Genomic DNA, 21709 nt, shown 5'->3' with positions numbered 1-21709 from the left:
AATAAAGCTTAATCACTGCTGTTGCACCTTGGAGTTTTTGAGTCCATTTTTGAATAATGAGGTCAGCTATTTGTGTTTAAAAACATTGTATAAATCTTTGTTTGGTGAATATTTGTGAGTTAAATAATTGCAATGAACAAGTTCACAAGAGTAACTGCCAGATTTTGCTTTGTTTTTGGTGTCGCGGTGGTCATGGTGAGGCGACAGGTTGGCTTAAACTTTTATGATGCCTCATCTTCTGACTCTCAGTATGTTCTATTGGGTGGAACAGATTTGATGTGTACCCGCTGCTAGTATGCCTCACTCTCCCGCATATTTTGCAGAGCACCGAAAACTGTACGTTTGTTGGAACTTAAAAAGCCGAACCACTTCCACATCACAGCATTCGTCTTTCCTCTCTCATCAACTAATTCATCTGCATTCTTACTCTTGGAAGCTTGTTCATTCATATCTGTATTCAGGGCACTCATTTTGTAGCTAAAACCAACTGCTGAGAGCTGCCAGCGTGTCTGATGTACGTCATCATGCAAGTGACATCATGCTCTTTCTGACGGCTGAGCACTGAAAGACATTCAGTGACAAATAGGGATGTAACGGTATCAGAATTTCATGGTACGGTAATACCTCGGTATAAATGTCACGGTACGGTATTTATTGAATCATTCACCGGAAAAACAAAACTTATGAAAATACTCCAAAAAAGTGCCAAAAGTGTCAATGACATACAAATTAGCCATCTATCTGTAAGCTTTGAAACAGGAACTTCAATTTTATTAACTAAAAAATATTAAACCATGTAAAAAAATAAAGTTTCAATTTAGTATTGTTGAAAACTCATCACATTCAACATTTAATCACTCACTCACTCACTCACTTAGATAGAGATGGGTTTTAAGGAAAATTATCATATAACTATAATCTGGTTAAAGCTGGTATCTCTGGGTATTTACAATGTCCCCTGCAACAGAAAAAAACCCCTCTCATTTGGGACTGAGGTTTCTGGGAGAGAGATATGACTTGGCCCAGGTTGACAGCCGTGGGTAACGTTGTGCATTGTCTTTTCCCCACTTGAGAGGACAAACCATGAGTGAGATAGAGGTCTTTTTGCGGTACAAGTCAATGTCTGCATCAATCTGAACAGTGTGCTGTGTTTCTGCAGTCCCCATGACTGTTATTAGTCGTATTCCCCAAATTGCAGACACGTACACACATAGGGCTCAACCTGTGCAGTGCACATGCCCTTTTTAGTCTTGGATAGAAAATGCCCTTCCAAAATGATCAAAAGTGCCCCGCGATGCGACACACCCTCCGTCCCGTCCCGCCCTTCAGTAGGCGCGCGACAACACCGCTATTGAGTATGCGTGCTCAACCCCCCCTCCCCGCTTTACAGTATGCGCGCGACAACACAGCTGATCAGAACGCGCGCGACAACACCGCTTTTCAGTACGCCCGGCGACAACACCTGCTTTAGGCTCGATCATTTCCAGCTCTTTTTCATCCCCGCTTCTAGCAGCACACTCCATTTCCACATTACTGGATCTGTAGCGACAACAGACCGCAAAGGATGATGGCCACGCCTGGGCTGATGGGAATTGTAGTTTCCGCTACCTCCAGTTCGCCTCATTCGCCTGAGCAAATTTTCTCAGAAGACTTATAGTTTTATCGAGTCATGCAACTACGGTAATATCGAAAAAAATTGCTATTGCGGTATGACGGTATTTACAATACCGTTACATCCCTAGTGACAAATGATACAATGTAGAAGATCTTATACATATAATAAAATATATGCAAATTTACATCGAAATACCAGAAATGAGGCTAAAAATCATATCACCGTTATTGAAAAAATAATCTATCACAATATATTTGGATATCGAATTATTGTCCAGCCCTAACTCAAATCATCACAAATGGCTTTCTTGAACATGTCAATGAACTTACTATGATTCAGTGACCTCCACAGTCATCAGATCTCAATCCAACAGTGCACCTTTAGGATGTGGGGCAACTGGAGATTCACATCATCGATGTGCAGTCAACGAACTGTGTGATGCTATCATGTCAATAGACCAAAGTCTCTTGGAAATATTTCCAGCTTTTTGATTGAGCAACACAAAGGATTAAGGCAGTTTTAAAAGCAAAGACTGTACCTAACTATATGGCTGGTGACTGTATAACACATAGAGTTTTGTTCTTTAATATGCGTATCACATAATGAGACTACAAAGGTTGTCATCCTGTAATGTTCAGTTTCTAGGTCACTAAACAAATAAGCAAATTCTGCATAAAAGCATTCTGTCACAGTGTGTATGAGGAAAGCTAGGAATGCGCTAATAGAGCATGAAGCGGCATGTGACATTTGGCGATTCAGTGATTCAGACGTGGAATGTTCTGTTGTATTCAAACGCACAAATACAACCTCGGGATCTGAGCCCTTCACCTGTAATGACACAGCCAAGTCACCAGGGAGTCCGGCAAGCACTCCATCGTCATGGTAACAGGCTCGATGCTAAAAATAGTGTGGCTTTATGGCAATCACACGGCTCTTGGGGATCTCAGAGGGGTGGACGGGTCAGTCCACAGGGTGTTGGAGCTCCATGGCTGATTTCAGACACATGGAGAGAAACATAATAATAAAACATGAATATTCATTTTAATATTCAAGTTTTAAAAATATATATTTTTTAAGATAAAAGGGGTTTGTAGATTGATTTCCAATTTGAATCCCTTTCCGCAGCACTGGTCCTGATGGTATTTTTCCATAGGGAATTTAAAGAATAAAACTGTTAATAAAATCAAGCAGATAGTTATTATTATTATTATTTAGCTCCGCAGATTTTATTCACTGTAATGTTTACTTAATTTCTTTCTTAAAATATAATACTTGAATTGTTGTTTTTAAATGGCCTAAGCCTGGTTCCAACATTTAAAAACATATATTTGTAATGGATGAATTTGTGCTTATTAGACCAGTCAGATTTAGCCATTGTAAATGGTGACTGACCTTAAAAACAACCCTTAATTTTATTTTTATATATTGATTTTTTTTCATACTTATAAATTGTTTTATCTAAGCCAAACCAAGAATATTAGCTTAACCTAAAAAAATAAATAAATAAATAATAATAATAACAATAAAAACTCTTCCAAGTACTTTTGTGCAGAAACTAAAGTAATTCCTCTTTTATTTTAATTTCCATAAGTGGCAATCATATACTTTCTTTAACTGAGTTAATTTTATTTTATTTTTCAGGGTTTTCACCTTTATTTTGGATAGAAAAGTAGAGAATTGACAGTAAAGCATTGGAAGCATTGAGAGGGGAAGGCTTGACAAAGGACAACGAGTCGGAATTGAACTCGGGTCGCCGTGAGCACCATGTCAACGCACTAACCACTACACCACTGGCGCCGACTAATTGAGTTAAATATATTCAGTTCTATAAACCATATGTAGTGCACATGTACAGAGGATAGATAGTCCAATGACAATCAATACAGAGAATCATCGGTTGACAGGAAATGTAACTAATGTATTTATACAATTATGGCCCGTTTTCAATGAGTGGTACAGTACGGTACAATACAGGTCAGTACTGGTCACCTTTATCAGGCTTGCGTTTCTAATAGTACCATTTTGGTGGGCATAGTGCATAGTAACAAAGTTGCAGTCAACATCATTCTGGCTGGAGGAAATGTCAAAGTAAAGCTGTATGGGTCGTTCACATATCATATAAGAATAACTTCTCATTAAACAAACGCCTAATACAGATAAATACTTGTGTATAGGTGTTCATTACTAACCTTTCTATGAACAGGATTTGATTATAACCGTACATCAATGATATGGTCAAATAGCCTATACTGTAGCGTCTGCGATTATATAAAATCAATAAATGCAACATATATAAACACACACAGACCCTCACAGTCTCCATTAGGTTACCAATTACAGAAAAAACAACACACAGCATACATTTAGTCCTTATTTGCTTCAAAAATGACACGCAACATATAGCTCACAGTACAAACATCTCATCTGTATCTTTAATCTTTTCTAGCACACGTAACCTCTGTTAGAAAATAATTCCATCATTCTGAGTTCATAATAGTCCAAAAGGTGATGATAATAGTTAAACGAGGCAGTTTGTTCATGTTTTAGGTTGCTGAAAGAATTATTTGCTCCTTTGTTTTTTTGTCTTCTCCTTTGTTTTACTGTGCTTCATTCTCACGTTTGTCCGTTTCTGAAAGGATCGGATGTCAGAAGCACTTCAATAATCATGCACACATTATTATGATCATATTATCTGTTATTTCAAATATAGATGCATGGCAAGGGCAAGCGAGAAAGTGAAACTGTTCGTGGTTTAGACGGGTAGATTCTGCTCTTCTTCCTTGATTTGTGGCTGTTTATCAGGATGACGACAAGGTTTGTTTAAACTCGAGTTGATCATGACTCATGATCATATGTATATTTTATTATGGTGTAATGTCTCGCCTGTGTAATTAAAAAATGCAGCTTCCTTTATTTCCATTCTCCTGGCGTGCCCGCTAGCCAGTGACATATCTCTGTAAAACAATAGCGTTTAGCTGCGCGTCTTGCTTCACCTTTTATTACCCTTTTGTTGTGCTAGGTACACTTCTGAAAGGGTATCCAAAAACTGGTATGGTACAGTTTGCTTTTTTATACCTTTTGACAGTGGAAATAAAATAAAAAGTGTATCGTACAACTAAGTTGAAACGGGCCATTAATACTGATTTAAAAATGCTTGTACTTCTAGCAATTCTAGTATAATTTTAGTACTCTGGTGCAGCCTACGTGTGGTCGCTTGCGCGCACCTCCCAAAAAATTTAACTACACCTCACAATGCTGCGTAGCGCAAGTTCTGTGATTGGTTGGCTTGGTAGCAATGACGAGTGTGGGCGGAGATGAGAGCTGGGCAAGCCCAATGCAGTGAGTGTTTACAAGTGTGGAGTCTCGTTAAGGAGCTCCGGATAGAGACTGTTGTTTTGTGTTTACCTTATGATTAGAGTTGTTGCATGTCTGCCGATTCCATCCTCAAAATGAGCGAGTTTGAGTCGCTTGTACATTAGGGTAGCGTTAAGAAATAACAAAATACCAGCAAAGAAAATCGACACAGAGAAGCATAAACACCTACTGCTTATATAAACCAGGCTTTAGTCCCATCTGAATAGGGCTTATTATAATGCTTACAGGAAGTGGGCAAAGCTACTTTTCCTGCCCTCTACACTCTCCAGCTATTTGATTGATGAAATTTTCTAAATAGCATCACGAGTAATCGAGTCTGTGCAAATGTTGCTTTTAAGCTGGGATATTTTAACAATAGGTTGAATGAATGTACACAGATTAGTTCAGCAAAGCATATACAGCTAATTACTGTAAGAGCTCGCAACACATCAGTCTTTTCATTTTTTTTAACAATGTCTCTATGGAGAAAATGAATGGAGCACTCACAATAACAAACAACAAATAAAAACCAAATTATTGATGCACATGTAAGCCTTGTAATAGTCATAATTTCATCATTTTTCCCATAGAAAATCTACTAACATACTGTAAATAGGCATCAGAATATGCAAATTCTTTTTATAAGCTTTGATTGAAGGATGATGCCAATAGCACAATTAAACCACCTACCAACAGGGTCCAACTGGGTCTTGCTAACCAGCCAAACCTTGACCTCATGTTCTAAACACCCAGCTCAGGAGTGTGGAGTGTGTTGAACAGTGCAGAGAGTGAGACACTGCAGTATGTGGCTCACATGCACAGATAGAAACCCATTTTACAGATAGGGCTCTTGGCAGCGTCCAGTGGGAAATCCGCACACTCCGTAGCGTAATAAATTACAAAACAAATTATCACAACTGAGGGTAAGCTGAATACAGCTGTCTTTTCCATTTTACTGATCTCTCCTTGGTTACAGCGGCTGCCGTGAAAAGTGCATCGTCAGTAGATGAGGCAGAAAGAAAGGCTAGTCAAGTTTGTATCAATCTGTTTTCTCTCTCACTTTCTTGTTTCACATTTTCCTGAAATTTCCGTTTAAAGTGTACATCAAATTGAACATTAAATATATTTGAAAACACAGGCATGAATTCATAGCCAGATAAGTTTTATAAAGTTTATTGGCTTTCATTCACTTAAGGAAGATATGACAAGTACTTATTTATATTTTAAACGCAGGGTCATACTGATAAGGTACCCCTATATACAATTCTGGAAAGCACCAAAAACGTCCCAAGATATTTACATTTTTGCAATTTTTGTTTTTACAAATCTAATAATAATAATTAATTATTATTAGTAATAATTCTGAATTCAACTGTTTATGTACTATATATATATATATATATATATATATATATATATATATATATATATATATATATATATATATATATATATATATACACATATACATATATACACACACACACACACACACACACACACACACACACACACACTCACACACATATACAGTTGAAGTCAGAATTAGTAGCCCCCTGAATTATTAGCTCCACTGTTTATTTTTTCCCCCAATTTCTGTTTAATGGAGGGAAGATTGTTTCAGCACATTTCTAAACATAATAGTTTTAAAAAACTATTTCTAATAACTGATTTATTTTATCTTTGTCATGATGACAATAAATATTATTTTACTTGATATTTTTCAAGACACTTTTATACAGCTTAAAGTGACATTTAAAGGCTTAACTAGGTTAATAAGGTAAACTAGGCAGGTTAGGGTAATTAGGCAAGTTATTCTATAAAGATGGTTTGTTCTCTAGACTATCGAAAAAAATAGCTTGAAGGGGCTAACAATTTTGTCCCAAAAATAGTTATTAAAAAATTAAAAACTGCTTTTATTTTTACCGAAATAAAACAAATAAGACTTTTTCTAGAAGAAAAAAATATTATCAGACATACTGTGGAACTTTCCTTGGTCTGTCAAACATCATTTGGGAAATATTTAAAAAAGAAAAAAAAATCAAAAGGGGGCTAAAAATTCTGACTTTAACTGTATATATATATATATATATATATATATATATATATATATATATATATATATATATATATATATATATATATATATATATTGATAACTCAAATTTGGAACAGTTGAATTCTTAGTTTTCACTTTAGTCAGCATACTTCCTATACACTTTCTTTTATCTTGCACCAACCACCAGAGATCTCCTATTTTGACCTGTCTCATTCAGGTGAGAAGTGTTTTGGTGCTCATTTGTAACCTCTCTGTCAATGCCGTCTCTCTCTCTCTCTCTCTCTTTCTCACTGCCATCGTAGGAAATGATTGAGTGCATGTAGAATGCTGACATCAGATAACTCCTGCATTGGCAGTCCATGTGTGACTGCACTCTGCTCGACATTTGCATATCATTTGGAATTCAATAAACTAAATGGACCCGTGCCCACACTGACAATAAAAAGGCCTATAAATATTGTAATACTTCCAGTCATGACGGAAAGGTATGGCGATGGCTGGCAGGTCTGACTTCACTACCAAAGGTCCTTTAATTGTTTAATTGATTGGTTTTTTTGTGTGTGTGGTTATTTATCTCATTCACCCTGCTAGGAAGTGACATCAGTCTATTTCCTGCATTTTCTGTCCCTTTGTGACCTCAATCTCCAGTAGGATGACTTGGAGAAGGGATCAGAAGCTTCTCCCTTTGAGCTCAGCTTGAACTCCGAATCCATTTGTGCCAAAAATGATATTCAAACCAGCTTGCTTGTGCAGTCCTGCTACATTGAACAATAAATCACTCGCAGCGGTTGGCAGAGGTGCCACTCAAGAGCCAAGACGAATGATGCAAGACAGGCTCGAAATAAAAAGCGTCTGTTACCACGGTGTGTTTTAATTTCGCTATGATATCGCCGAGCTCTTCCCCTCTGTTGCTTCTACTCATGATTATTTTCCTGACAGGACGGAGCGTTTTCAATTACGACGTTCATGGCGTGCAACAGTGGGCCTGCGCCCCCACTAGCATTGCTTTTATTATTTGCTAACCTTTCTAATTTCACACTTGTTAAATTTTCATGTAAAAGCCCTTTTAAGAGAGAGGCTTCAAGAGAGCGTCATGTTTCAAATCTCTGGAGGGACTGAGTTTCTGGGCTCAGGATTTGCACTGGGATGAGTTTCAGGGTTTGAGGGTGAAGCAGGGTGCTGGCTTGAATCTGAGATAAATTGTAGCCCACTCTGAAACTCTGAACATGCATATTCATTGGTTTTAATACCACTTTTACAAATGTTTTACAATAGAAGTGAAGTCACTGGATTGTGGAATTTCATAAATTAAGGTATGGGAGTTATGCTTTGTCAAAATATAAATATAAAATATAGTTATATAACTTAGTAGCCAGATGAAAACTGAAAAGTTATATACTTTGTGTTTTAATTATATTAATTACATAATTAAATTCAAAACTCTAGCAACTCGTTTGACAGCGACATTAAACCGATTGCCTTCCTGAGCACTGGCTAAGCCAAAGTGATGCAAATGCTATGGGCAGGGTTTCAATAATTGTGTCTAAGGCCAAAAAAAATAAAAATAAAAATAAATAAATAAACTCTTTTGTTGATATAATAGTGTGGTCAGTGCCTGGGTAGGTTCTTTTACCTATCTACTTCATTTGCATGCTTCGCTAAGCCATATCCACCTTTAGCTACTGCCCCCTTTTAAAAACATACTATAGACAGGACTCGCAAACTCATTTTAGAGTACTCCTGTCACTGTAAGATACCCCTGTTGGCTTTTGTAGACTCATGGACTTCTTGAGGATGCTGTTTGATCGCAGATTAAACAACACACCTCAAAGAATTCTGCTTGTAACGAGTCTCCTGGTTTGGGTTCTCATTTTTTCAATATCCATAACCAAAATGTTGTGTAGTCTTTTGTCTAGACACACACTGGGTAATCTTTTACTTTCATAATATAGTCTTTTAGATGCATTCATAATGTCATTAGAGTGCATTTGTGCAAGAGAGAAAAAAAAAAAAGAAAAAAAATATAAATACCTGCACACATTTTCTTTCCTGGACCACCAACACCTCCAGCCTGGTCAAGAAGGCTCACCAGCGCCTATGTTTCTTAAGGCAACTTAAGAAGAACCAGCTTTCATCAGCTTTCTTGGCGCTTCAGGCTCCCCCGGACAAAAACCAGCAGACCCCCCCCCCCCCCCCTTCAATACATCCCTCACTCTCCTCTAACTTACACTCCTCACAATCACTGCACTGTTTAACATTTGAACATTTTAAAATGCACATATTCATTGCACTGATTCACTTATTTGAACTATACATACCCACTGCACATGGACATCTGTAATTATGTGCACACCCCCTGCACATATACATTTATAATCATGTTTATCTATCTGCACAATTCTGATTATTAATAGCAACCTGTACATATGTTCATTTATTGTAAATCTATGTCCATAGCTAATACAACCTGTATATAATGTTCATAGTACATCCATTAGTAAATATCACCATGGTTTTTCTATAACTGCACTTTATAACTTGTACCTGTGTATTGCACTTGCTGGTTAGACCTACAGTATACTGCATTTCGTTGCCTTTGTACTTGTACATGTGTAATGACAATAAAGATACATCTAATCTAATCTAAAAAATAACTGAAAGCAAAAGATTTCCTCCAAGAAATCAACCAGTAGTGTTCTGATTGGTTGAATTCTACAGGTTTACTGAGAGATGGCTCTCACAATGCACAGATGTCTGGTCCAAAATGAAAGCTGGTGTGTTTACATTTTGACATCGATATCAACTAAATGCTAGATTCCAAAAAGGTTCTTAAAAACGAATGAATTGTTCCCTGAGGCAGCTTCTTGTTTCAAAATCATTTGCTGTTCCTAAGATTTGTTCAAAACAATTTTATTTTTTAAATTCAAAAACAACTAATCAATTTAAAAGACACCCAGGAGTTGTTTGAAGGACGTAGTTGATCCTAAATAGATGTCCATGGTTTATTGGTTGCATTGTTACTGCACTGTAAAAATTAAAAAAATATATATTTTAAAAGTCATTATTTACAACCTATTTTTCTTTAAAATTTTATCATGTTTTAAGTGATTTTAATTGATGTAAGCTAAGATATTGTGTACAATAAAAAATAAAATAAGGCAGCAAACTAATTAGAGTGTACGATGGCCACTAAAAATGATGCAACACAAAGTGCAATGTGATTGGTTCATTGTCTAGGAGCCATATGGATTTTTTGTCATCCTTTTCACGGGAAAAGTTTGAGATCTCCTAATTTAGACAATATTCATAAAATCATGCTACTGCCGCAGTGAAGGTTTCTTGAACTGGGTGCAAAGTCAGAACAGAATTGCGTCTGGGGATTTGGGATTTGGATGAAAACGAAGATAAGTTCGATGTAGAAGAAAGGTCTGGGGACATTATTATTCATATGGACAGTTTGATCATGATGGAACTCATAAAATTTTAACTCAATCCCCCAGTGGATATGCTTGGCTGGGTTTGATTAATCTGATGACTGGCTCAGAGATGGTGTGAGTCACCTGATTTCAAATTAAAACACAAACATGACCCACTCACTTCCTGTGTCAAAATGTGCGGGACAGAAACGTGCCTTTTCAGGATGAAAAATAACTGAGAAAGTGATTTATGTGTGCTGTATTTAAATTTAGACATATACAGTTGACGTCAGAATTATTAGCCCCCTCTGATTTTTTTTTTCTTTATTAAATATTTTCCTAATTTTGTTTAAAAGATTCAGGAAATGTTCACAGTATGTCTGATAATATTTTTTTTTTCTTCAAGACAATTTTCTTCAAGACAAAGTCTTATTTGTTTTATTTCGGCTAGAATAAAAACGTTTATTTATTTTTTTAAACACCATTTTAAGGTCAAAATTATTAGCCCCTTTAAGGTACTTTTTTTTCGATAGTCTACAGGACAAACCATCACTATACAATAACTTGCCTAATTACCCTATCCTGCAGAGTTAACCTAATTAACCTAGTTAAGCCTTTAAAAGTCACTTTTAGCTGTATAGAAGTGTCTTGATAAATATCTCGTCAAATATTATTTACTGACATCATGAAAAAGATAAAAGAAATCAGTTATTAGAAATGAGTTATTTACACTTATGTTTAGAAATGTGTTGGAAAAAAATCTCTTCATTAAACAGAAATTGAGGAAAAAATAAACAGTGGGGCTAATAATGAAGGAGGCTAATAATTGTGACTTCAATTTAGGGCTGTGCATTTAATCAAAAATCCGGTTTTGATTTCGATTTTGGCTTCTAATGATTATGAAAAACCATTAATTGATATAAACAATTATTCCATCATATACAACCCCCTTTCAAGTTGTACACATTTGTTGCTCTGCAAAGCTCAGCTCCACGTGAAAATGACTAAAAGCATGTACTGTAATGTAACTTGCAGCATGTGGTGTGCATCATTCACATTTTTAAAAGCACGAAAGAGCACATGTTCTGTGTGTGCGTGCCGCGCTTAGCCTAGGACAGGCTCGGAGAGGAGCAGAGCACACACATCTGACGCCATCTCAATGTCAGTGCTTTAATGGTCAAATACATGCACATTTGTGTCAGAGCCCAGTGTTAAGTGATTATTCTTATTAACCCTTGTTTGTGCAACAAACAAAAAGTTGAGAATCTAAAGACATGTGTAAGAGAAACCATATCAGAGCCGCACTATTCTTAAAGTGACAGCGTGCAATATTCCTGCCGCCGCCTGTTTTTATTATTAATCAAACAACAAAGGGAGAAAATCCCTTACTGCTCTTGGCTGAAGGACTTTAGCTAAAGTGTTTTTCTTACAGTGAAGATGCTTAAAGCACAGTTTAAACGTAACAGATTTAATAACTGATTTCTTTTATCTTTGCTATGATGACAGCACATTGTTTTATTAGATATTTTTCAAGAAACTAGTATTCAGCTTAAAGTGACATTCAAAGGCTTAATTAATGTAATTAGGCAAGTCATTGTATATTAGTAGTTTCTTCTGCAGACAATCAAAATATATATATTTCTTAAAGGGGCTAATAATATTGAGCCATTACATAGGTTTCAAAATATTTAAACCTGCTTTTATTCTTTGTGAAATAAAACATAAGCCTTTTTCCAAAAGAAAAAAAAAATGTCATAGGAAATACTGTGAAAAATTCCTCTGTTAAATATCATTTGATAAATATTTATTTATAAAAAAATTCACAGAAGGCCGAATAATTTTGACTTCTACTGATAATCGTTTTGAATAATGGTGATTACAGTTCTGACCATAATAATCGTGATTATGATTTTTCCCATAATCGAGCAGCCCTGCTTCTACTGTATGTAGTATATAGTAGTCAAGACAAGAATGAGTGTTGTTCAGTAGTTTAAGGACAACTTTGATAAAAAGTTTTTATCCACTTCAAATATTTATTACTGTATGTATATCCAGGCTGATCTAGTTTCCAGGAGGAAACTAAAGTATTTTACAATTTGTCAGTTTGGCTAATTCAAACAAATTTGTATGAGTTTGGTACGATTTTAAAAAGGAGGTGTGGCCCCCAACCTCACACCAAAACCAAACCGTAAGTGGAGCAAATTGTACTAAATTTTACGAATTCATACAAATTAGCCACTAAATCAAAAACTTATGAATTGCCATTAGATTGCATTGGTATATCAGTCTATTTATCTAGTCATACTGATTTAGTTGTCCAGTTGTAACTGTGGGTAGCATTGCTCAGACATGTTTATTAGAAAAAATAGTTTGAGCTTATAATAAAACTTGTGATGTTTGATTCCAGGCTTTGGTGTCTTGGCAAAATCTGAGCACAGCTTGTGCTAACAGCTCTTCTGAAGCTTCAGAGGACATATGAGGTTACTACAAAGTTTTCTCAAGGGGGAGAAGAAAGAAAATCTGAGAAGCAGAAGCTTTAAGCTCAGAGTCCATTTGATCTCTGGCTAAACGGTGTCAAGTAGAACCTGTCAAATAAAATCAGATTTTTAGCTTTATCTACCTATGTATTGTCTAGTCAAGTCACTCAGTGTGTTTTTTCTATAATTTTTCAACCGCTTTCTAGTTGTCTAGATGTTTTACTTCACATATAATATTAACCCTTATAAGTATTCTTTGCATTTTTGATGTTCAAAAGAGATCATAATTAAAATCATCTCATCATTTATTGTCGCTTGTGTGGTTTTAAACCTTTTGACTCTATTTTAATGATCTAGACTTAAAGTCTGAAGCGTAGGGTGCAAAAACATTCAGGGCGTGTATGAATCCACTTTTTTCTATTTTTTGGATGAAAAAATTTGCTTTTTGCCCTGGCGCATGGTCTAACATTTGTGCTTATTCTCTTTTATCATGGATGTGTTTTGAGCATAACATGCATTCAACCAATCAGAGTCCTATCTCCCATTCCCTTTAAGAGTCAGCTGCGTTGCGCCATGGTGCACTTTCTGTTTACATGGCAGACTGTGTAAGTGGAAAAACTGAACACTTTATTTGCAAGAAAACAGTTAACCAGACATTTGCAGCATAAGGATAAAGAATGAGCCTCCTCCATTTGGCCTCTTTACTTTACTTTTCCTTTTTACTTGGAAACTTTACTTTTAATTTTACATGGTGGGAACTCACTCCACGTAGGACATCCATTAGCCTATATATTTAATTTTGTTTAAGCGCAAGGATTTGTTTCACAACAATTTCACATTTCACTAATTTTACAGCAAATAAATAAATTAACAATAAGAACGAAGTGTGGTCAAAAAACTGAGTTATATCCAAACACATGTTCTATTCTTATGCCTCATATGGTGATGCATACGTCTTCAAAACTAGACAGATGAGCAAATCTAAGCTTGCTTTTTTTTTTCTTCGTTAAAACAAATGTAAATATGCATATTGAAAATAATTATTTTAATAATAATAACACTATACAAAAATAAACACATTGTCATGAATAAACTGAAAAAGACCCCTGCATGGAGGCAGTGGTTTTTATATTTATGTAGACAATAGTTTTTTTGTAACATTTTAATTCTTAATTTATTTATTTTGTTTTCATATGTAAAGATATTTGTGTACTGCTGTACATCCTGTGTATATTGATTTGCACAGGAGCATAACTAACAAGTTCTGCGCTGGCCTTTTTTTCTATTTTTGTTCCTCAAAAAAAAGGCAACATGCCAACAATGTGCTTAACACACCTCCTTTTTAGACGAGAACACCCATAAGTCCACAAAATGGCAAAAAATAGAATTGCTATTTAAACAACGTGGCACAAAATGTGAAAATTTGGGTTGCCCTAGTTTAAAAATAGCAACAAATCACGACATGCACATCTTGTGCCCTATTGCGCCAGGTATGTGATAGGGCCCCTAGAGTTTTTTTCTTTTTTTGAACATAGTTGAATAAGATATTTGGAAGTATGCTGGTTGATGGCACCCTTTGACTTCTATTGTAAAAAAAAAAAAAAAAACTACTATAATAGTCAATGGGTGCCAGCAACCAGCATTTTTCAAAATCATGTATATTCAAACAGAAAAAAAGAAAAATCCATAAAATATAAAAGACATCATTTTCTATTTTTTATTTAACTATTGTTTTTTTTTTTTAGCTGTTTCTCTCATAGGGACTGTTGTCTAGTCAAAGTAGTATAGATGATTTCAGATTTTTTTTCTATTTTTTCTATTCAAATAGAGACATTTGGTCCCCACAGTGTAGGTAACCCATTCCAACACACTCTCCTCTTCTCTTCATGTTCACCATCTCCCTCTCTCTTTCTGCGGCGGCTGCATTGATTTGATACACCTTGCAGGGGTTTTACCACCTTCTGCACTGCACTACTGCCTGGATCTGTGTTCAGTGCATTCTGAAAACTCACTAACAATGTTAACATGTTTTCGGCACAATTCATTCTAATGTACACACGACATCAAATGCAATATTAGTGTTGCACAAGAAAATGGCTTGTGGGACTGGAAAAAAGTTTTGATTTTAGTCCAGTTTTAATTTATAATCAATATTAGCAACCATGTTCTGTAATATTTCATTTAGAATGTGTAATTATATAATGTATTGATATTTAAATATAAAATCTGGCTGTTTGTGAGTATAAGACATCACCTTTTGGTGTCTGCATCATTTTAATGTAGGCACGCATCATATTAATTTATTGTTTTGATTAACGTTTGTTGACAATAAATGTTAAAATACAGACCAAATAGTGTTCCATCTGTATCCAGATCAACAGATATGTAAGATCTGTTTAACAATGGAAGAGAAACAAACACTGTTTTGTAATATTATAAATGATTAAACTTTTTTCCTGACAAACAGGTGGGAAGGGTAAGTGAAGTTTCATAAACTAATTTCAAGAGGAGCACATGATATAATTGAGCATGACTGGCTGCTATTCTGTAATCAGTAATAATCCAATCAGAATGATCCTAGCTTACAATAAATGGATAGGTTTTTTTTTCCCTACAGCTATCTTCATTTTTATAAGAATCCCCCTTCCACCCCATCTCCTCCTTTTACTCCCTTTTCTAAGGGGAGCTCTTGAGATCCCCTTAAATGCTTAGTGACCGGGCAGGAGCCTTGGGCTTAAGTATCTCCGAGCTCAGGGTTCTCTTCTGGGACAGCATGCCAAACCTGCTTTTAACGCTAAGCATATCTAAGTGGGAACTCTTAATATCGTTTCAAAGATAGTAAAGGGTTATAATGTTCTAAAAAGACATGTTACTATTATTTTGGGTGCTAAAATAATTCTTTTAAATGGCATCAAGTGATTATTGATATATATAAATACTTACAAGCCCCCGGTTTATTGTTATTGCCCACTCAAGAAGAAGCAAAAGTGTTAAGATGGACACATGAATATTAACAACAGCTGCTTTTAGTCATATTTATTGTAGGAGTTAAGCCCATATAACATCGGAGATGTGCATACTGCAAAAAAAAAAAAAAAAACAACAACAACAACACCAACCTTTTAAAAAACAACAACACCTAAATAGCCTAACAAAAATAAAATACAAGTCTTTCCTGAGTCCCTGTCTAAGCCTATCAAACACTAAAATATTTAGTAACTGATGACAAATTACCTGCTATTACCAAATAAATAGCAGCAATAATAAAAAAGTATGATCTCAAATGAAAACTAAAGTATCTCTTTAGCTTTTAAATACCAACAATGTTATTTAATCACAAAATATTGTTAGAGAGGCATCAAGAACACCACGAGTAATGAGTAAGTCTCTTGACTGAATCTAAAACAGCAACTAGTAATATCATTTAAAGTACTCTTCTGTTGGCATGGGTGTCTTTTAAGAGATGCAAATCTGTGGTATCAGCCAATCTGCTTCTCTAGTGAATTACGGGTGGGTGCGAGCGAGCGAGAGAGAGAGAGAGAGAGAGAGAGAGAGAGAGAGAGAGAGAGAGAGAGAAGCATGCTCACAGACACAACTCAAGAATAAAATAACAATAAGTCACAGGACGTAATGCTCTCTTATGTAAATCACAACAAAGTATGTATTATATTATTAATAAATAAGAAATAAATATAAAGGACACATTCTAATGATTTGTTTTACATAACATCAATTAATTAAATATTCAAAAGATATTATGCATATTATTCATATTCTGTCTACTGAGGGTGAGATATTTCTCAATATATGCTTATAGGATATAATACTGCATGTGTGTGTGTGTGTGTGTGTGTGTGTGTGTGTGTGTGTGTGTGTGTGTGTGTGTGTGTGTGTGTGTGTGTGTGTGTGTGCGTGTGCGCGAGTGATTCTGTCTTTCCCTCTGAATACAAAGTGAGCTGAATCCTCTGGTTGTGAATGCCAGTCATCTGTCAGGTGTGGAAACGAGAAACCGCAGGAGTGTATGTGAGCCTTCACTCCTGTTTTGATCCACTTCCCCCGCAGCAGACAGACCTCAATATGTGTGTGTACAGATGTAGTGTGTATTTATGTCACCCCATTTTTTCATCCAAACATCATTCTTTTTTTTTTTTTACAGTATTTGTGCACAAAACTCTACTGCTTTAGTATCATACAACATTGAAGAGCATGTTCTTCAACTGCTAATTGCAGTAAATTTGCCATTTTAATGCCAGACAACCTATTGTAAAACATCATGTGTGTCATTTCCCCCCCACCCATCTCCGCCAGTTGTGAAGCCATATTCCTGGAGCAGCTCATTTATGTGAGCACACTGTTCTCGTTTGTTGAAGAAGGGCACGTTCTTTGTACAGATCTTCAGACTGATCGCAGTGTGTTATGAATCTGTGGTTCCGCGCTGTCGGCTGTGTCAGACCTCATGTTATTCATATTTGCTACTTTCTCTCTCTCTCACATTCTCTCTCTCTCTCTGTTCTTCCCTTTTTTCATTTTTTATCAAATAAAATCAAAACACTGAGGGTGTGTTTGCTGTCTGTCTATCATATTTAATGTAGTCAGGTCGTTCAAGTGTTCTTTATGCTATGGAAATATTGTGTAAATTCTATGGACTAATCTGAAAGCTGTGAACCCTCGACTGCTTCACTGAGTCTGCATTTTTTACTTTACTGTAGACTATAAACCTGTCTGAAATGCCCTACTGTAGTATAAAATATATATTTTATTTGATTGAATTATGGAATTCATGAAATGGCTGCAATAAAATGTTATTCTTTAAATAAAATAGCTATGCTGATCACTGCTACATTTATTAGATAAAAAAGGCAATAGATAGACTGTGGCTATAGGCAATTTTAATGGTTACCTGGTCTAGAAAGAGCCTACTATAACCTTTAATGGCATACCATTCTGCCATCCTTCAGTATTCACAATGAACTGTGGTCTCAGGCTGGCTTTCTATTCATTCTTTCATGTTCCTTTAGCTTAGTCCCTTTATAACTCAGGGATTACCACAGCGGAATGAACTGCCATTTTATCCAGCACAGCGGATGCCGTTCCAGCTACTGGGAAACATTTATACACACTTTTTTAAACACATACACTATACAGCCAATTTTGTTTACCCAATTCACTTATAGCACGTCTTTAAAGGGCCATGAAACCCCCTCGTTTCAGCAGGGTGTTTTCACACCTCTACTTTGGAAAAAGTCAGAAAAGTGGGCGTGTCCAGCTCTGTTTAGGGGGGAGTGTCGGAGGAACTAAAGTGGGATGGTGTGGGAGTGTCTATTTGGGCACGCGCGAGTTTCAGTCAAAATACACACACATGAGAAAGTGATGGTGTTTAACCTACATGGACATCTGTAGTCGAATTATTTGCCAAATTATTAAATGTTGGTCTTTAAATGCAGTTTGGCTCTTTCATTCAGGGAATTCATTCATGCCCCTCGCGACAAACAAGATATTTGATTCGAGGATCTGCTCTAAGCGTGTATTTTTCATGCAATGTTTGATACTGCACGGCGAATGAGAGAAAAAAAACTCTGCACCTCTCCAGGAAACTTAGATGCACACGGCAGGTAGCGTCAGAAAGCCGCGTGTGTTATTCCGGTCACAAAATGCGGTGCTATGTTTGCACTCAGTGCAATAGTTAACTTAATTCGATACGAACAAACTGAATAAACAAAGAGCACTGGTCGCTCACTTACCAAATCTGTAGACACAGGACAATCACCAGCAACTAGAGCCGCGTCTTTATGAAGAGAAGACTAACGTTACCAGCGAATCCGGCGTTTGCAGATGAGAACAGCTCTCAGGTAAACAATGTTCCTCCTTAGACACGTAAGTTATTGTTGTCGAGCGTCGCGTACACTGTTAATCCACATGTGATCCAGATGAGCTCTCACAGAGAGAAAATGAAAACGAAACTTAACGGCAGCAAACTATAAAAGCAACACTTCACGCTTGTTTTGCCAACACAACGTGGCGTCTCTGTGGCGTAAACACGGTGACACTAATGAATATTAATGAAGTTGCACAATAGAGCGCGCTGATTGGTTTGAACCAAGCCTTACTCATGCATTAATGCATCACACTGTAAGACGTAATAAGACACACTCTGGCACAGACGTCCAGTCTGCACGCTGGAATACAACGCTATTATGTCATGGCCGTGACGCAGCTTCAAAAATTAGTTTCAAACAGGAAGTACGAATTTGCTTGAAATAACGTAAATACAACCAATTTACACTTTTTAGTGAAATATAGGTGTCCTATTAGTGTTTTTAGCAGTGTGGGACACATATACGACTCTCAACAGCTCAAAAAATGTGTTTTGGTGTTTTGTGACCCTTTAAACTGTGGAACCAGGAGAACCAAAAGGAAACATACACAAACACGGGTAGATTATGCAAACTCCACACAGAAATGCCTACTGACCTAGCCGGGTCTTGTGACCTTCTTGCTTTGTGGCAACAGTGCTAACCACTGAGCCACCGTATTGCTCAGGCTGGCATTCTATGAAAAAACAAAACAAAACACAGAAGTATAACTAGTTAGACAAGAGCTAGACAAAATACGAAACCCAGAGATAATAAAGGCCACTCACTCAGTTTCAGTTATGATGGCTGCATTAAATCTCCTACATTTTCAACCTGCATATGGAACACAACTCATAGATGATAAATAAATAAATAAATAAATAAATAAATAAATAAATAAATCCCACTGTTTATTTATAGAAAAGTTTTAAGATTTTTTTGTATTTGCTATTGTTGACCTTAGAAATATTGCATCAATCACAGGCTCACTACATCTGCTTTAAAAAAGCACTGTTGACCGTGGTGTCATATTTTGTATATTTTTTCCTGTGAAGTGTTGCCATATCCACTCATTGTAAGCAGTGCTTATCAAACAACTTTAGGCTTAAACAGTTTAGTTAACATTGCCAACAACTGCAGGTCATTATTTTTCACTATGTGGATTATTTCCAAGATAAATAATTTGGCTTTATGTTTATTATCAGCTCATTATTTATTTTGTGTGGCAGGATCTGACAACACTAGATCAAGTCATCAAGATGTGCAAAATGTCCTATTTCTTGCACCACCGTTGCAGAAAAGATTCTAAGAGTTTAGTATGCATTTAAAAATGTTGTTCTGATTCTTGAATCTGATTGACTGAGAGCATTTTACTATGGTGTGATATGTGATTTATAGAGATGATGACGTGAGCTTTCTTCCTACTACCTTAACTGTGTATGCCTTCAAAAGCAGCATTACCACAGACATTATTCTTGAATCTAATGTATGTCTCTTTAGTGGTTGAACATGAAATACACATATTTTTTTGGGGGGGGTGTATCTGGTCACATTTGTTTTCAATCATCTGTTTTAGTGTTCTTTTTTACTAATGTTTATATATATATTTTTTTAATTGTTGAATATTTATTTTTTCACAAAATTAATTTTATTTATATATGAGTAGTATTTAACAGAAGTATTTTGTTTTGCAAAATGTCTGTGTTTGTAGTGGTGAATGACATCAGAAAATGCTAAAAATAGTATGGATAAAATAAAAGAGAAATTCAAAAATTGTGTCTTCATTTCTCCCACTTTTTTAACCATTGGTTTTTAGGTTCTACCAGAAAGACCAGGGAGATAAATATCATATTGAATGTCATTTTTTGGTAACACTTTATTTTCATGGTTCATTTAAGTATTAGTAGACTTTCTGCCTAATATCTAATGATATGCGTTTTTAACAGACATTTAACTAAGTACATGTCAACTTACACTAACCCTAACCCTATTCCCAAACTAACAGTCTACTTATAATCTAATGATAATTAGTTTCAATATAACTTAAATTTAACAAACATACCATTAAAATAAAGTGTGACCCATTTATTTGATGAGTATTATTTGACAAAATTATCATTTAACAAAACATAGGATTTCTTTGGCTTCATGAGGCCCCATCTGTAGCTTGAATTGGAAGCTTTTAGATGCAGCTATGACCGCTGTAAACAAAGGCAGGGCGGAGCCTACCCCCCTGTACAGGGCCAACCTGGTGCTGGTGGTGGCGAGGAAAGTAGGTAAACATCTGCATCGGTACCTGCAAACGAATGAATGAAGTGAATAAGCAGCTTATATATTCCTTGTGTCTTTTCGCTATTGGTTGGAACTAAATGTAAGGACTGATATTAGGTATTCCTGTTAGAACTAACGCTAAAAGCTACATTTCTTTGCACAGAAGGGTATTTGATAACATTCAATGGTTGTTCTTTTTTATTTACGCACTTTATTTATATCTTGTCTATCTGTTGTATAACCACATTATTGGTCATAGTCATGTGATATGGCTCTGTACACCGTAAAACCCAAAACAGTCAACCTTATCAAATGAAATGAGTGTAGTTAAATCAAAATTTACTGAAAGTGAATTCTACTCGTTTGAAAATAGTTTTGAACTCAGTGTTGAAGGTAATGAGTTAATTAAATACCTCATTACTTCAACTTAAATGGAGCAAGATCACAGTACTTATATTGATTATTATTTTTTTTTTACTTAAATAGTTTGTAATCGGTTTCTTCAAATGGTTTGAGTTGCCTTAATTTATTGAGTTTTATAGTACTCAGTGGTTTGAGTTCTCCATTTATCAGGTTTTACTGTGCTAAAATTGTTTTGTTTACTCAAATGGATTAAGTTCACAGTACTTATGAGGATTAGACTAGTTTTTGAACTTAATGGTTTG

At 35.8% G+C, this 21709-nt stretch overlaps 3 long non-coding RNA genes across 3 annotated transcripts in view; 1 reads left to right on the top strand and 2 right to left on the bottom strand.

The window, feature by feature from the left end:
• The window catches only part of LOC147832118 (uncharacterized), a 70954-nt gene extending 65863 nt beyond the window's left edge, over nucleotides 1-5091 (bottom strand). The window contains exon 1 of the long non-coding RNA XR_015518173.1: nucleotides 4805-5091. This is a non-coding gene — a long non-coding RNA (uncharacterized LOC147832118). The remainder of the gene's footprint in view (nucleotides 1-4804) is intronic.
• si:dkey-25c4.1 overlaps nucleotides 1-13224 on the top strand; it is a 37038-nt gene extending 23814 nt beyond the window's left edge. The window contains 1 exon segment of the long non-coding RNA NR_186845.2: nucleotides 12852-13224. This is a non-coding gene — a long non-coding RNA (si:dkey-25c4.1).
• Nucleotides 8756-11642, bottom strand: LOC141379537 (uncharacterized). The gene is made up of 2 exons (XR_015518174.1): nucleotides 9610-11642; nucleotides 8756-9059 (listed from the first exon to the last, which is right to left on the bottom strand). It is a non-coding gene; the product is annotated as an uncharacterized LOC141379537 (long non-coding RNA).
• Nucleotides 13225-21709: the final 8485 nt, after the last annotated feature.

This window comes from Danio rerio, chromosome 20 (genome assembly GCF_052040795.2).
Source record: "Danio rerio strain M-AB ecotype USA chromosome 20, GRCz13ab, whole genome shotgun sequence".
NCBI classification, from domain to species: Eukaryota; Metazoa; Chordata; class Actinopteri; order Cypriniformes; family Danionidae; genus Danio; species Danio rerio.
The sequence above is the reverse complement of the archived record's forward strand: the minus strand, read 5'-3'. Positions and strand labels throughout refer to the sequence as shown.